Raw genomic sequence first — 16805 nt, forward strand, 5'->3', positions numbered from 1 at the left:
GGGGTGTGTGTGTGTGTGTGTGTGTGTGTGTGTGTGTGTGTGTGTGTGTGTGTATGTGTGTGTGTGTGTTTATGAAAGAAATATTGTGAATGTAGAAATGGCAAAATTAATTAAAATGAGAGATGTATGAGATTGGGGAGCTTGCTATGATGCCTTTCACAGTTATAAGGAAGTTAAGAAAATGAAAGTTCAAAATGAGTTATTTAATAAAGTATTATGAATTCTGTTTCGAACAAGTTTAGGTTTAGAGGCCTACCCAAACTCCTTGATTTAATGAAGAAGCTTGAAATATTAAGAATTAAGCCTGTTTATCTTTTGCCCAAATAGCTAAGAGGGCATACAATAGTCAATAAATGCAGAAGAAAGTAGAATTGAGTCTAATTAAATGTCAAGCGATTTTACTGATGAAACAAATATGATTCTGGACCTGGAGGATGAAAGGGAAAGCAACTATTTCTCTAACAGTACTACTTGATCTACTTCAAGAAAAGCAACAATGGAAAATAGTACTGACCAAAAAGCAGCACAGGATAAATTTGGTAAACAAAATTTTTAGGAATTAGGGCACTAAAGAAACACTTGCACAATCATGTTTACACCTTCACTACCTGCCACCCACCTTGCCTAAACATAATACAAACAACATAGATCTCAATTTTCAATTGTAAAAGAAAAAGTGGGGATTCCTTTGCCACATCATTAGCATAAGGATAATAAGGCAACAAATTGATAAGCATAAAGGGCAATAAGACTAGTAATGTTTGCACTTACATGATTGAGTCCAAGAGATTATTGCCCTTTTGTTAATGTACATAATTCTTACCTGTAATTCGGTTTTCAATTTCACCTTGCTTCTGGAGGGAGTCTAGAAAAATAGTCCTGTTTCCAATGAATCTTGCACATGCTATGCCGCTGTAGGGCTGACAAAACCCATCTTCATGATAATCATACCTGTGAAAAACACAAATAGAAATTTTAAATAAGTCCATATTCAGTTAAATAAATAAATAAACAAATAAACAAACAAATAAATACATAAATAAATAAATAAATGAACAAACAAATAAATGATTCAACTTCTTTAAGGAAGGTACACAGATGAAATGGAAATGTGGAAAATATAGATAGGAAAAAATATTAATTCCCAACATGATGTTTCCTGCCCCAATTTACATGAATACAACAAGATTCTTATGATAAAATGAACATAATTCCAAAATCTTGCTAACGGAGAATTTCTTTTGCAGTTGTGTTTAATCTAAAGCCAATTACAATAATGTACATACTATCATCTCTATGTAATTTGGCAAGGAGAAAACCAATCAATAAACATTTATTGAACACCTACCAAAGAGCAAATCAAGTCTATCAGCACTAGGAGTAAAAGAAAAGAGAATGAAACATATTTTCCTTTTGAACAAAAGTACATTCAATTCTAAGTTCTTTAAATTCATTCATTTGGTCTTTCTAGTGAAATAAGGACTGTAGGACTATGAATTAAAAGGATAGCATAATTGTTACAGTGATAAAATCAGTTAGCTAGCTCAAGCATCTTAATTTCCTTAGTAAACTGCACTTATTCAAATGTATTTAAAGATGCTGAATAATGGAGATTTATGTAAGTAATATTAACAGAAGAAAAACAATCTCTCCTTAACTCTTTCCCTTGAGAGTTGATTTGGAAATTGTCAAATTTCATTATGCTGAACTTGTTAAAGATGTTCTTTAATTAAATCTCTAGACTATGAACTGTCTTGAAGGGTTTATTCTTATTGTTTTAAGTGGCACTCAGAGATTCCACAAAGGGTAAATCAAGAGTTAACTCACGCAGATATACCAGGGTAACTTTCTGATAAAGAAATAAGGAGAACTGGAATCAAAAATTCCTAGTAAACAGTTATTTTTGTTTTAAAGTGGCCCTTGAATCCTTCTCAGAAAACTTTGAGAAAATTTTTGAACAGAGAATATTCATTTGAATGATCTCAATATGAAATTTGTATTCCACTAATTCCAGTGAGTGAATATTAAATATTTATTTTACCTCTTTTAAAAAAAGCAAAGTTCAAGTACTGATGTTATTAGAAACAAAGTCATTGATTTGATTTCCATGTAACTTTATCTCCACAGCATGTTCTATTCCGTCTCATTCTGTTTTCTAAAGCAGATCTCTTTTAAATGTAAAGAAACTAGAAAAAAAATAATCTAACATTTGGTGTCAATGTTTGAGTGACTCAGCATTCTGTTTCAATAGTCACTATTTCTATCAAAAACTGCTTAAATACATTTTAAACATCTAAGTACTTATAGTAACAGATTTTTTTCCCTCTCCTTTTCTTTGTAGCTTGTTAGTAGTAAACTAATTGAATTAAACTGTTTGGCATTAAAAGGCCTTTGTAACCTGACACCTTCCTACCCTTCCACTTTTCTTAAATTTTGAGCCTCTATAATCTGTCTCCTCTTCACAGTTGTTTGCACAAGATAGTTGATTTCCATCTCTAGGTATTTTCACAGGCTATCAACCATACCTGGAAATGTCTCCCTCTTCATTTCTCTCTCTTTGTTTCCCTGACTTCGTTCAAGTCCCCACTAAAATGCTATCTTCTATAGGAGGGGTGGGGAACTTTTTTTCTGCCAAGGTCCATTTGGATATTTATAACATTACTCCTGGGTTACATTTAGTCAAACATTTAATTAATTCACCCCTAAAAGCTCCTAGATTTATTGAATTTCAATTCAATTCAATTCAATTTCAATTCAATTCAAATCAATGTTGACTTGGCAACATCAGACCAATAGAGTCTGTGGACTGGAGATTTCCTGTACCTGCTCTACAATAAGCATTTCCTGATCCCCCTTAATTTTAGTGCCTTCTCATTGTGAATTACTCCCAGTTTCTTTTATATATGGCTTGAATGAACATAATCTGCTTCTCGCATTTGTCAGATTTCAAATAAATTTGATGTGGGTGAGAAATATATCTGGACCACTAGAAAGTATTATTTATTATGTTTTTATAATATCAAGAAAAACATTCATCTAAGAACGAATTATCTGGTTAATGTCAATAACTACTGCTACTATCAGTTTAACACTTTTATGTGATACCTTAAAAGTTATCATTTTCAATTCAGTTGCAAAGTGAAAAGATATATATTCTTGACTTCTTAGAGAGATCAATTGTTAATCACTTGTTTATTCCTCTATTTGGCAGCAAAACACACTTCCAACGGTTCACAGAGAAGATGGAATAAGGAACCAGGAAAAAAAACAGCTTCCTTTTTAGGAAAGTCTCTTGGAAAGTCTAAGAAGCACAGTTTCATATTCTACTCCAAATGGCTTCTCAGAGACATTTTATAGCTAGAAAGTACCATAGAAAATTCTAGTCTAATCTTCTAAAAGCTGAAATCACTATAAACTGATAGAAAAAGCAACTTGATTAAAACATGAGTTAAATGGACTAGAGGTCTGAAAGTCTATAATGTAAGAATATATATAGGCTGTTCTTGTTCAATTCTTGCTTATTCAATTCAATTACAAATCTTGTAAATAGTATATACTCCTGGAAACTTAAAAAATAATAATTTTCTTGCTTTATTTTACAAAGTACTATTTCACAATGAGACTCTTGAAGGAAGATAGACCACAGAATAGTTATCTCAATCGCAGAAAAAGCCTCTAAATTCATCAAGCCATACTGGAATAAGGTTTTAGTCCACAAACTATTAAACAAGTAGTTATCTAGCCTTTTACAGAAGACCTTGGCAGGGCAATCCTTTAGCACCTGTGCATTCCAACTTTAAGACCTCTAACAATTGCAATTTTTTCCTTATCTCGTTTAAATTTACCTCTTTGTAATAGGCACCTTTTGCTCTAGGGTCAATTAACACAAATTTAATTCCTCTTCTAAGTGACAAATATTTAAAACTTATGACCTTTCTCTTCTCCAGACTGAACTTATCCATTTCTTTCACCTTTCTCTTATGTAGCATGATCTGGTTATAGCATATCTTATGTAGTATATCCTGGTTGCCTGAGTTATTCAGCTTTTTTTTAAGACTGACAACCACACTCTGACCAAACTGGAATTTACCAGTCCTAATGCATATTAAATAAATTGGCACAAAATTAATTTTGGAGGCTACTGTCAGTTTAAGTATAAGCACATCTCACATATGGTGGGATTTTAAAATTTTATTATATTATTGTTATCATCATCCTCAGCATCACTGTGTCAATTTTCACAACTTATTCAATGACATTCAGCTTGGAATGAATTTGGGACAAATTGCAATACTACAATTTTATTTTTATATTTAATGTTATTTTGCATGGATGACATATCTTAATGACTAGGAACTGTGGAAATGATAATTAATCCCCCATTACGCCACTATAGGCCTTTGGAGAAACAGGAGTGTAAAAGACATTTTTGTGTCTTTGAATTGGAACTCATGAGCCCCCCCCAAAGAACCTCCCTTTAATCTTCTTTACAGTGGTTATTTGTTACTATCCTTTGAACTTTTTAAAGATCATATTGAAAATTGTCTTTGCTTATGGTTATTAGAATTATTTTTAGTAAAAAGACTGTTTACAAATTCTGTCTTTAAGTGGTAAATTGTACCAGATACAGGACAGGAAAAACTATACCATCACAATAAATATGGGTGACTTCTGTACAAAGGTGAAAAAAGGTGAGAATGGGATGAAATATATTGAAATGTATGGTTCATTAGAATAAAATGATAGAATATAATCAGAATTAATTCACAGAAGATATAGACTATCACAAATGTGAAATAGATAACAGAAATGATACCATTACTGATTATAATAATTTCATCTACATGTTAAACCAAAGTAAATTAATTGCTACAAATTATTCAAAAGGGTCCAGAAAGTGCCTTAGCAATTTGACTTGTCAAAAGGAAAGAAATGGCTTCCAAAGGCAACTTTTCTCATCTGGCAAGTCTTATGAAACCAGAGGATTCTGGAAAGATGATGGAATAGGTCAGAAAATTCCAAGCTCTTCACTATAAATAAGACAAAAAAGAATCTCAAAGAATGGCAAAAAATAAATTAGAGTTGGAGCAGGACAGTGGTTTTCTTGGGACAACTAGAAAAGATCTAAAGAAAGAACCCATAGTGAAAGGTTGGAATGAGTGAGGTGTTTCAGGTTAGCTCCCTAAAACAGCAAGAGATGAGTGCTAGGGACAAACAAATTTGGAGGTAGCCTCTGATAGCCACATGAATTCTCACCTTCCGGAAAGTATGAGTACCTGAGAAATTGAGTAGGATGACAGCCAGCTGTGCTGCCAAAGTAATTCTAGACAAGAAGGAACCAGCACAAACCTGGTGAGTACAGAAGTGGCACAGGGACCCTGCTGGCTTATTGGTTTTGGTTCCAAGTTGGAGGGGTTACAGCCCTTGGGGAGATTTTCAAGGTATGAGAGCATTTCCAACATAGTGTACTGAATGACCCTAGTTGTGACTTGGAGGGGGAAAGTAGTACAGAGGTTGGGCCCTAGATAAACATTCTGAGAACAGAAGTACCAATCTCCCACACTCCAGAACTGGAGCTAAATATGACATCAATCAGTTAAAAAAAATTTTTTTAAATGAGTAGACAGAGGAAAAAAACCCAATCATAGTTACTACGGCAATAGAGAAGACTGGGTTCAGAGAAAGATCCTGAAGCAAAAACAGCCTCTCCTACTTCAAAGAATAACATCAACTACTTTCTTACTCAAAAAGAATTCATAGAACTCAAAAAAGACCTTAAAAATAAAATAAGGCAGAATGAGGAAAAACTATAAAAAGACAAATAAGAACAATCCAAGAAAAAAAAGATTATGAAGTGAAAATAAACAACTGGAAAATATCTTAAAGAAAATGACTCTAGAAATTAGAATTGGGCAAGAGAGAGTCAATGAACTTATAAGAGACCAATAAATAATAAAAGAAAATGTAATGGATAAAAAAATAAAAGAAAATGCAAGAAAATAACCAATATGGAGAACAGATCAAGAAGTGAAAAATATAAGAATAATCAGATTACCTGAAAGCTATAATCAAGAAAAGAATATTTTAAAGAAAATTGTCCTGAAATTTTAGATCAAGAGAGAAATTCATCTAAAAGGTATCCTAGGAGGAAAACTGACAGGAATATCTTAGCTAAATTCCAAAGCTCCCAGGGTGAGGGGAAAATATTAAGAACGAAAGAAAAAACAATTCAAATATGGAGGAGTCAATGAGAATTACACAAGAAGTATAACATAACGTATTAAAGAGTAAAAGAACTGAGTTGTGTCCCAGCAAGTTAAGCATAATCTTGAATGAAAAAAAAAATATGGACACCCAGTGAATTGCCAGATTTTCAGGATTTTGTTGCCAAACAACATAAACTTAATAAAACATTTGACATACAAGAGCCAAGATAAATATAACATAAACATCAGAGACTAATTACAAGGGACTCAATAGAGACAAACTGTTTACTATCTATACATGGATGTGTAAATCATATGTTTTAGATGATAATTAATAATTGGATAGAGTAGAGCTCAGTAGGATCAGTAAAATACTAGGGGGCAGCTAGGTGGCACAGTGGATAGAGCACCAGCCCTGGAGTCAGGAGTACCTGAGTTCAAATATGGCCTCAGACACTTAATAATTACCTAGCTGTGTAGTCTTGGGCAAACCACTTAACCCAATTTCCTTGCAAAAAACCTTTAAAAAAAGTAAAATAGTATAGGAAAAGACAAAAAAATAGGTTATTATATAAATGAAGTGAAAGAGGAATTATTGAAACAGAGAAATTAGAAGGGAAAGAACTGGTAATTCTAGGAACCTAGTCTCATAGGAATCGGTTAAAGAAGGAACAACATATATACATGCATGCATACATGCATATATATATATATATATGTATAAGTGGTGTGTGTATGTTAGTGTTTGTATGTATATAGACAGAAGAGTATAAAAGCCATTTCACTTCAGTAAGAGATAAGAGGAGGGCACAGAGAGGGTACTGAGTTAGAGGGTGAGGGACTACAAGAAGAGACTATATAGAAGATTGTGTAGATCAATGGGGAGGAGAGCTATAGGTAGATGGATAAGGGAGGAATTTTTGAAAAGGCAGTAGATCAAGGGAAAGGAAGAAAAGGTAGTGAACAGAAATAATGTATAGGAATGAGGAGGGGTTGCTGCTTTCAGGAAATATAATAAAAATGAAAGCCATAAAGGGTAGAGTCAAGATAACAGAATAAAGACAGGGACTGATCCTAGCTCTCCCCGAGACCATTCCAAATACCTTTAAATAATGTCTTTGAACAAATTCTAGTTGCAGAACCCACAAAATGTATAAGGGAAACAATTTTCCAGGCCAAGCAACTTGGAAGATAGATGAGAAGGGTCTGTTGTGCTAGGGTAAGAGAAGATTACAATGCAGTATGACTGTGGTTGAGCTAACTGGCCCCTAGCAATCCAGGCACAGACTGCAGGGAGACTGGGTCAGTGGCAGCAGTGGTGGGTTCCAGACCTCTCAGCTCAGACATTGCCAAGGACAATTTAGAAGATCAGCAGGAGGGAAGCCTGGATGCATTTGCATGAACTGAGGCTGAGTGAGATGAGCAGAACCAGAAAAACACTGTACACCGTAACAGCAACATGGGGGTGATTATCAACCTTGATAGACTTGCTCATTCCATCAGTGCAACAAGCAGGGACAATTTTGGGCTGTCTGCAATGGAGAATATCATCTGTATCCAGATAAAGAGCCATGGAGTTTGAACAAAGTTTCTCTTTAATTTAGTAAAAACCCAGATATCTTGTTGTCTAATCTTGTTATCTCTTATACTTTTGTGTTTCTTCCTTAAGGATATGATTCCCATCACATTCAATCTGGATCAATGCACAACACGGAAACAAAGTAAAGACCGACAAATTGCTTTCTGTAGGGAGATGGGGGGAGGGAAGTAAGATTGGGGGGGGGATTTTAAAACTAAAATAAAATATTTAATAAAAGGGAAAAAAAGATTAGCAGGAAAAGTCTGTCACATTGGGGCAAGAGTAGTGCACAGTTCAGCACAAGCCTCAGCAGCACAGACCAGGAGCAGGCCTTGGGAGCCCAGCAGTGGCATCTGCTTCCAGAGCTCTCAATTCATGGATAATAAGGCAGTCAAAGGAGATTAAAGGGATCTCTTTATTATCATTGGGGTAGGACTCTGCTGCTTTGCCCATACTCTGATTTGGGTCACACTCTTGGTTCCCATTCCAGGAAAAGAAGCAGAAGTACAACAGGGTTTGCTTCCACAGAAGAACAGGGACCCTCCCCACAGTTTCAGCGGAAAAAAAATACTTGTAGTCACCCATAGACCAGAGCACAGGCCAGGAGGATGGTACAAACCTCTCCTTATATCATAAGATCCTGGAAGAATTGAAAACTTTCAGATCCCAAGAAGTAACTCTGAAAAAAGCTGCAAAAAAAAAAATCAAAAAATCTTGGGACAATGTATGCTCCACCCTGGAAGCAGAACCCCACCTTAACTAAGAGTTAAAAACAAGTGATAGCTAGGGAAATGAGCAAACAACAGAAGGAAAAATAAATCTGACCATAAAGTTACTATGATCATCAGGAAGATCATTAGAAGAAGATAACAAAGTGAAAGTTTCTATATCCAAAGACTCCAAGAAAAATAAGAACTGGTCTCAAGTCATGAAAGAATTCAAAAAGGATTTTGAAAAATCAAGTAAAGGAGGTAGAGGAAAATTTCAGAAGAGAAATGAGAGTGATGTGGGAAGCCATGAAAACTGAGTTAATAGTTAAAGTGAAGGAGACACAAAAAACAAAATAGCATCCTTAAAAACCAGGCTGGTCCAAATGGAAAAAGATGTCCAAAAAGCCAATAAAGCAAAGAACACTTTACAAACAGAATTGGTCAAATGGGAAAAGGAGATACAAATGCACACGTGAAAAACATAATTCCTTAAAACATAGCAGTGACCAACGGGAAGCTGATGACTTGGTGAAAAAACAAACACTAATAAAACACCACCCCCCATCCTTCAAACTACCCACCTGAAAGAACTAAAATAGAATGAGAAATATCTGTTTGGAAAATAGATCCAAGAGAGATAATTTAAAAATTGTTGGATTACCTGAAAACATGATTAAATTATTTATTATTTCCTTATTATCAAAACTGTCTAGATATTCTAGAAGCAACCAATCCCCTCCAGAAAGAGATCCTAAAATGAAAACTGCCAGGAATACTATAGCCAAATTTCAGAGCTCCCAGGTCAAGGAGAAAATATTGCATGCAATCAGAGAGAAACAATCCCGTTATTGTGGAGTCACAAGCAGGATAACTCAAGATTTAGCAGCTTCTCCACTAAGGGATTGTAGGGTTCAGAATATGATATTCTAGAAGGTAAAAGAGCCTGGATTATAAACAAGAATCATATACCCCCCAAAACTGAATATACAATTTCAGGGGAAAAAGTAAACATTCAATTAAAAAGGGAACTTTCAAACTTTCCTGATGAAAACTCAAGATTTGAATAGAAAATTTGATCTTCGAATATGAGACTCAAGTGAAGCACAAAAAAACAGGAAAGATAAATCATAAGGACTTCAAGATGTTGTAACTGCTTATATTCCTGCATGGAGGAAGATACTAATAATGCATTTGAACTTTCTCATTTATTAGGACAGGAGGAGGATATATAGATACAACACAGGAGGGAGTTGAATATAAAGGAATAACATATTAATAAGTTGGAGTTAATGGGTGAGAGAAGAATGTACTGGGAGAAAGGGAAAGGGGGAGAGGAAGAATGGGGTATGTTCACATTCCTCACATAAAAGAGGTAAGAAAAAGCATTTGCAGTCAAGTGAGAGAGGGGGAAATTTATGGGGAATTAAAGAAGCTTAGTCTCATTGAAACTGACTCAGAGAAGGAATAAAATACATAATTGGGTAGAGAAATCTATCTTATCCTAGAGGAAAGTAGGAGAGGAAAGGAATGGGAGTAAGTGGGGAACGTGATAGAACAGGGAGAAGATTGTGGAAGGGGTTGTCAGATGCAAAACACTTTTGAGGAGGGAGAAGATGAAAGGACAGATAGTGTAGAATAGAATAGAATAAATAGGGATGGGGGCAATAGGAAGGAGAGAAATATAGCTAACAATATTAACTGTGGGAAAATATTGAAACAAGTTTCTCTTATGAAGACCTCATTTCTTAAACAATGAGAACTTAGTCAAATTTATAAAAAATAAAAGCCATTTCCAGTTGATAAATGATCAAACTATATGAGCAGTTTCCAGATGGGTTATCAATATTATCTATGGTCATGTGAAGAAAAAGTCCTAACTCATTATTGATTGGAGAAATTTACATTAGGACCATTCTGAGGTATTACCTTATCCAATTGGATTGACTTTTATGACAGAAAGAAAATGACAAATGTTAGAGGAAATGAAAGGAAAATTAGACATCAATGTATTGGAGGAGTTGTGCTAAGTTGTGCTAAGATCCAACAACTCTGTAGAGCAATTTGGAACTATGGTCAAAGGGCTATAAAATTATGACTGCCTTTCAACCTAGCAATGCCACTAACAGGTCTATATTCTAAAAGGGATGAAGAACAGGAAGGAAAAGTTTACATATATATGTATATATATATATACATATATATATATATATACATATATATATATTTATATATATATATTTATAAATAAATCCATACATATACTAGATATGCATATCTATATCCATACACACACACCCACACACTCCTCTGTGTGTGAGTGTGTGTGTGTGTGTGTGTATGTGTGTGTGTGCAGCCTTTCCCCATTTGATTACATATCTTTTGAGGGAAATGACTAATTTATTTTAATAGCTGTATCACAAGAACTTAGTGACAGGCACATAAGTAACTACTTAATAGGAACACAGTGGGTGCTTGTCTGTTTAAGACAAACTTCTGCTTCTCTTTTTTTTTTGTTTTTTTTCTATTTTTAAAATTTTTATTTAAGGCAATGGGGTTAAGTGCCCTGCCCAAGGTCACACAGCTAAGTAATTATTATGTGTCTGAGGTCGCATATGAACACAGGTCCTCCTGACTCCAGGGGTGGTGCTCTATGTACTGTGCAACCTAGCTGCTCCCTTCTCATGGTTTTTTTTTTGTTGGTTTTTAGGTTTTTACAAGGCAAACGGGGTTAAGTGGCTTGCCCGAGGCCACACAGCTCGGTAATTATTAAATGTCTGAGACCGGATTTGAACCCAGGTACTCCTGACTTCAGGGCCGGTGCTTATCCACTACGCCAGCTAGCCTCCCCTTCTCATGTTTTCTTAAGCAATTTTTTAAAATTTAAATTTATTTATTTATTATTCCAACGACGACTTCTTTAGTCTTTCTTCAATTGATAGACATCCCCTCAATTTCCAATTTTTTGCCACCACAAAGTCAGTTATAAAAGTTTTATACATGTGAGTTTTTTCTGTTTTTTATGGTCTCTTAAGAATACAGACTTAACAGTGATATTGTTGGATCAAAGGGAATATATAGTTTTATTGCCCTCTGAGAACAGTTATAAATTGCTTTCACTTAGCCCTCTCTAGATCATCAATTTCATCTCTTATTTCTTCTAATCCAGACATAGCGGTAAATTTGGTAACTTAGTAGAAAACTGGACTTGAAGTTAAAAAAATGAGTTCCCATACAACCCCAGCCACTTAACATGGACAAGTTACTTATAATCCGCCTTAATATCAATTTCTCATTTGCAAAATGTGAATTTTATCTTCTTCTTTCCAGGGTAGTTGTGATGATCACTTATAGAGTGCTTAGTAGACTTTAAAGAACTATATTAATGATTGCTATTATGATGCAGTAAACAAGTCTGTAATATATTTGGTTTCTCCACAATAATGCCACCCATGCTTCTCCAGGAGATGGAGAATTACTTTTTCAAATTTGTCTTGATGGAGCTTCCCTTCAATGACATAAAGATGTCTTATGGAACAAGCTGTTATTAAGTAGGGTCAGATATGCCATGATATCTATTTCTTAGATTCATACCAGTATTTTATGACAATGGTTGTGATATTTACTCAATCAGTGGTATGAGTCCAATTACCTAGTTTGAAGATTCTTGCCATGTCTTCACAATTACTATAGCAATTCCAGAGCCCAAAGAACCCCTGCTACATGCCACCCAGGTATTTCCATTCTTTGTTGATCTATATCCTTCATCCTTGCTCAAAACTTTGAGGAAAAGTTGAGTTTTTGGAATTCTTCTTCTTGGAGTGTGGCAGAAGAAGAAGCACAAGGTAGTGGCAACAAAAGTGGGCTATAGTAATGGCAATAGAAGTGGGGAACAATTTCAAGCACTCAGTAATGATAAGGAGATTCATTATCTGCTTAGAAAGAGATTCTAGGGGACCCTTCTATTAAGCCCAAGTCAGGTCATATTGAGGACAGAAGGGAATGGTCACAGTTACAAGAGAAGAAAGGCCCTGTGTAAGAACCAGAGAGCATATCACTTTGGAAGAACTAAAAATTTACACCATTTCTCCCCCCCACCCCTGACCCCCAATCAATCTTTAAAAAATTAGCCTGGGAACAGAGATCAATTTTAATAGAAAGTTAAACGTCAAGAAATAGACTGAAAAAAATGAGCAAACGTCAACAAAGAATCAGACCAAAGAAAGTTACTACTGTAACAGGGAAGACAGCTATATCTAAAGCAACAAAGGAAAATGTGACTTGGTCTCATGAACCTGGAAGAGCTCAAAAGGATTTCAACACTGAAATAGGAGATAAAGAGGAAAAACTTTTGGGAAAATGAGAATGATGCAAGAAAAGCATTAATAGAGAATCAACAGCTTTGTAAAGGAAGCACAAAACATGCAAAAGGAAAAAAAACTCCTTAAATACCAAAGAAAAGACTCCTTAAAAATGTATTGGGAGTAAAAAAGAAGAGGTAGAATAGGCTAAAATATTTCATGTAAAAGAGTCAAGAAATAACTTCTGAAATGATACGGCAGGGAGGAAGTTGAGGGGAATAAGGGAGCCTTCATTCCACCAGAAATGGCTCACAGAGGAAATACCATACACACTCAATAGGGTATAGAAATCTAGAAGAAAGAGGAGAAAAGAGGGATGGGGGAGGGGAGGGAAGATGTGGGTAATAGAGGAGAGGGTAGATCATAGGAAAGGATGGCCAAATGGAAAAGGAGGTACAAAAGCTTGATGAAGAAAATAACTCCTTAAAAATTAGAACTGAGCAAGCAGAAATTACTACTCTCTGAGACAGCAACAAAAAAAAGCGAGGAAAAAAAGTCAAAAGAATGAGAAATAGAAGAAAACTGGAAATATCTCATTGGCAAAACAACTGAATAGGAAAACCGACTGAAAAGAGATAATTTTAAAATGATTGGATTACCTAAAAGCCATTGTCAGAAAAAAGTCTAGACATTATCATTAAAGAAATTTTCAAAAAATTTTCTCTGATATCCTAGAACCATAGAATAAAATAGAAATTGAAAGAATTCACTAATCATCTCCTGAAAGAGGTTCCAAAATGAAAACTCCCAGGAATATTATAACCAAATTCCAGAGTTCCAAGGTTATGGGGAAGATATTGCAAGTAGCTAGAAAGAAATAATTCAAATGGCATGAACCACAATCAGGATAGCATAAGATTTAGTAGCTGTTTCATTAAAAGATTAGAAGGCTTGGAATTTGGTTTTCCAGAGGGCAAAGAAGCAAGGATTATAAGCAAGAACCAACTAACAATCAACACTAAGTATACTCCTTCAGGAGAAAAATGAACATTCAATGAAATAGAGCATTTTCAAGCATTTCCAATGGAAACATCAGAGCTGAATATAAATTTTGACTTTAAAAAACAAGATTGAAGAGAAGCATAAAAAAGTTAAACAGGAAAGTGAAATCACAAGTGATTCAATAATGTTAAGCTGTTTATATTTCTGCATGGAAAGATGATATTTTAACTCCTAAGAACTTTATAATTTTTAGGGAAGGTAGAAGTGGCATGAAGAGCATGAAGATATTGACTTACATGAAATGATAAATAAAATAAAAAAATAAAATTAAGAGATGAGAAAAAAAAAGGATGCACTAAAAGAAGGAAAGAAAAGATAGAATAGGATAAAATAAATTATATAAAAGGATGAAAGGAAGGACTTTTCAGGTAAAGAGAAAATGTGATAATGCTGACTTTTACTCCCATTAGAACTGGCTCAAAGACGTAATAACATACATACTCAGTTAGGTATAGAAATAATAATATGATTAATATGGAAATTTGCTTTGTTTGACTGTTCATGTATAACATTTCAAATGGCTTGCCTTCTCAATGTGGGGGAGGAAGAGAGTTTGTAATTCAAATTTTTTTAAAAAATTTGAATTGTTTTACTTTTCATTGGAAAAAATAAGATTTTTTTTTTTAAAAAAAAAGACAACAGCTTGGTAAAAGTCATAAAAATGTTAAAATATTTCCTTAAAATTAGGGCTTACTCAAATAGAAAATGAAGTATAAAAATCTCACTGAAGAAAACTTTTTTCTATTTTAAAACTCAATCAATTAATTATTTCATATATAGGCACATGTGTATGTTTACATTATAAAATTTACTTCCACTGTCTCTTCTCGCCCCCCCATCAGTGAATAGTCAGGTTAGCATTGTACATATATATTTTTGATAAACATATTTACAGATTAGTCATCTTCAATATGAGGAATTAGGATTAAGGGAAAGATTTTGAGTTCCTTTCAATTGCCAGGCACAGTTAGGTGCAAGGTATGCTATTTCAAGCTAATACAACTACAATTACAAGGAGACAAATGTGTAATAATTGTGTGGGCAGTGTTTGTGTTTTGAACCACACTCTTGATATGCCTTCCATATATCTACCCCATTTTTTCTTCAATTTTTACACATTACTAAAATATTCTTGTTGTAAGAGTAAGCATAATATCCCCTACCCCCACAAAATATAAAACCTCAAGAGAAATAAAGTGAATGAAAGAATGAGAAAAAAAATGTGTTTCAGGCTGTGTTCTGATACCATCAGCTCTGTCTCCATCATAGAAGTTACTTCCATATTTTTCCACAGTTGCTATTGCTGATTATAATTCTATCCATCCATTCCTCCCCACTATCAAGTTTAATTTTTTTGTCTTTTGCAAGGCAAATGGGGTTAAGTGGCTTGCCCAAGGCCACACAGCTAGGTAATTATTAAGTGTCTCAGGTCAGACTTGAACTCAGGTACTCCTGACTCCAGGGCTGGTGCTCTATCTACTGTGCCACTAGCCACACACCCCCCACTACCGTCTATTATATTTTCTCTATCCGTTCGCTCTGTCCCTCTTCAAAAATGTACTGTGGGGCAGCTGAGTGGCATAGTGGACTGAAGACTGACCCTGGGGCCAAGAAGCCTACATGACACCCCAGAGACCCAGCAAGTACCTGACCTGTGGTCCTGGGACAGGCCACCCAATTCCACTACCTTGCAAAAAGAAAAAAAAAAAGATGTTTTATCTGACTATCCTCTCCTATGATCTACCCTCTCCTCTATTTTCCACATCCTCCTTCCCCTCCCCTATCCCCCTTTTCTCCTTTTTCTTTTATATTTCTATACCCTATTGAGTGTGTATGGTATTTCCTCTCTGTGCCATTTCTTGTGAGAATGAAGGCTCCCTCATTCCCCTCACCTTCCTCACTTCCATATCATTTCAAAAGTTATTTCTTGACTCTTTTACATGAAATATTTTAGTGTATTCTACCTCTCCTTTCTTACTCCCAGTACATTTCCTTTTCACCCATTGATTCCATTTTTACAATATATTATACCTTAAAATTCAGTTCTCTTCTGTGCCTCAACTATAAAAGCTCCTTCTACTTGCTCTATTAAATGAGAAGGTTCATATGAGTATTATCAGTATCATCTTTCCATGCATGAATACACACAATTCATCAACAAATGCCTCATAATTTACCCTTCTCATCCACCCTCTCTATGCTTCACCTGAATCCTGTACTTTCTATCAAACTTTCTGTTCAGCTCTTGCTGTTTCAACAGGAACATTTAAAATTCTTGTTTCATTGACATTCCATCTTTTCCCTTGAAAGAGGATGTTCAGTTTTGCTGGGTAGTTGATCCTTGGTTGCATTACAAGCTCTTTTGTCTTCCAGAATATTATATTTCAAGCCCTACAAGCCCATAATGTAGTTGCTGCTAAGTCCGGTGTGGTCCCGACTGTAGCTCCGCAATGTTTGAAGTATGTCCTTCTGGCTCCTTGTAATATTTTCTGTTTGACTTGGGAGTTCTGGAACTTGGCTATAATATTCCTGGGGGTTGTTTTTTTTAGATTTCTTTCTGTAGGAGATTGGTGGATTCTCTCAATTTCTATTTTTCTCTCTGCTTCTAGGACATCAGGGCAAATTTTCATCTTTAAAAATGAGATCAAGATTCTTTCCCTGATCATGACTTTCAGGGAGCCCAGTGATTTTAAAATTATCTCTCCTGGATCTGTTTTCTAGATCAGTTGTTTTTTAAGAGATATTTCACATTATTTTCTGGTTTTTCATTCTTTTGTTGTTGAATTATTGTGTTTTGATTTCTCACAAAGTCATCAATTTCCCTTGGGATTTGAAGGATTTGTTTTTCTTTTCTTTTTTCTTTTTTTAAATTTTTTTTGAAGGATTTGTTTTTCTCAGAGTTTTCTCATCTCCTTTTCCATCTGGTCAGTTCTACTTCTTAAAGCATTCT

The 16805-nt window shown here is 34.8% G+C and overlaps 1 protein-coding gene and 1 long non-coding RNA gene across 3 annotated transcripts in view; both read right to left on the minus strand.

Moving 5' to 3' along the window:
• Nucleotides 1–16805, minus strand: part of LOC141500978 (serine palmitoyltransferase 1) — a 524715-nt gene that overhangs the window by 36627 nt on the left and 471283 nt on the right. The gene's annotated exons all lie outside the window — the stretch shown is intronic.
• LOC141502554 (uncharacterized) overlaps nucleotides 4866–16805 on the minus strand; it is a 118443-nt gene continuing 106503 nt past the window's right edge. The window contains exon 5 of the long non-coding RNA XR_012472584.1: nucleotides 4866–5030. This is a non-coding gene — a long non-coding RNA (uncharacterized LOC141502554). The remainder of the gene's footprint in view (nucleotides 5031–16805) is intronic.

The sequence above is a fragment of the Macrotis lagotis genome, chromosome X (genome assembly GCF_037893015.1).
Source record: "Macrotis lagotis isolate mMagLag1 chromosome X, bilby.v1.9.chrom.fasta, whole genome shotgun sequence".
In the NCBI taxonomy this organism is placed as follows: Eukaryota; Metazoa; Chordata; class Mammalia; order Peramelemorphia; family Peramelidae; genus Macrotis; species Macrotis lagotis.